Below are 1312 nucleotides of genomic sequence, written 5' to 3'. Positions count from 1 at the left end.
TTTGTGTTTCTCAGGTCATATTGTATGCATAAAAAAGTATGGTTGTTAGTGACCAATGTCATTTGCTGAAATTGTTTTGAGGTCCAGTTAGTCACTCAAAGGGGACTATCTTACTTGGAAAAGGAGGATGTAGTATATTGTAGAAGTGGTCTGTTATTCAGGGATTACGTTTGTACCTGGCAACCTTATGAGTGATGTGTGATCGCGAGATCTGTGTCTTGGCGTTGTGGTTGTTAAACGTTACATGCAAGGTGATCAACACGAATCAGCCTACGAGTACTTTTATTCCTGACAAAAAAGTACAATGTCCTTCAGGCTGCAGCTTTACGTACCTCAGCTGTTCCTTTATTTCTTCACATGTATTCCCTCCTTTTTCTTTCTCTTCCTCTTCCCCCAAAGCGCTCTATAAGGGGTTCAACGCGGTCTTCCTCCGAGCCTTCCCTGCCAACGCGGTAAAACCCTTTTGCTCTCATATTATACTCACATGCAGTACACATATATGAATGTACTTGTATTGATACTCCTGTACTTCCTGGTAGCAAACAGCAGCCTCTGTAACGGCTGATCCCTTTCTTCCTCCTGCAGGCCTGTTTTTTGGGGTTTGAGGTGGCATTGAAGGGACTGAACACGCTCGCACCCAGCTGGTGAAACCACTTCCACACATACCAGTGTTATGACCAGTCTGGACCCAACTGGACCCGTCTGGACCCGTCTGGACCCAACTGGACCAGTCTGGACCCGTCTGGAACCAACTGGACCCGTTATGACCCGTCTGGACCCGTCTGGACCCAACTGGACCCAACTGGACCCGTCTGGACCCGTCCGGACCAGTTCGGACCAGACTTTTTTCTCCAAAGGAAGGAATAAAGAATATGATGAACAATGAAGCACAAATAAAAGTAGAATCAGTGACTCACTTCATTGATTGATGTCAATGTATTAAATCACAGATTTAATTAAATCACATTTTCTCTTTCCATTTAATAATAATAATAATAATAATACATTAGATTTCTATAGCGCTTTTCTTCAAACTGAGAGAGACTTTACAGACGTTTGAAGTCGTCATGAAGGAGCCAGACAACAAACACTCAGGGGACGCATCACACAGTAAAGCCGTCCTGAAGAGGTGGCTCGTGGGTTGTGATTTGAATATGGAAAGTCAGTCTCAGAGGAGTTTGGGAGAGAATTCCAGAGGGAGGGGCGCTACAGAGGAGGATCAATTCAACTCCAGGCAAAGAGGAGGAGCCATTGAATGCCCATCTCATGTATTCATAACAACAGCATCACATATCCAGAAGGAGGAAGAATC

At 44.5% G+C, this 1312-nt stretch overlaps 1 long non-coding RNA gene across 1 annotated transcript; it reads left to right on the top strand.

The window, feature by feature from the left end:
* Nucleotides 1–375: 375 nt before the first annotated feature.
* Nucleotides 376–961, top strand: LOC137801163 (uncharacterized). The gene is made up of 2 exons (XR_011079690.1): nt 376–452; nt 586–961. It is a non-coding gene; the product is annotated as an uncharacterized lncRNA (long non-coding RNA).
* The last annotated feature ends 351 nt before the right edge of the window (nt 962–1312 follow it).

The sequence above is a fragment of the Clinocottus analis genome, unplaced genomic scaffold, assembly GCF_023055335.1.
Source record: "Clinocottus analis isolate CAN_PGR_092001 unplaced genomic scaffold, fCliAna1.0.p SCAF_4, whole genome shotgun sequence".
Lineage (NCBI taxonomy): Eukaryota > Metazoa > Chordata > Actinopteri > Perciformes > Cottidae > Clinocottus > Clinocottus analis.
The sequence above is the reverse complement of the archived record's forward strand: the minus strand, read 5'-3'. Positions and strand labels throughout refer to the sequence as shown.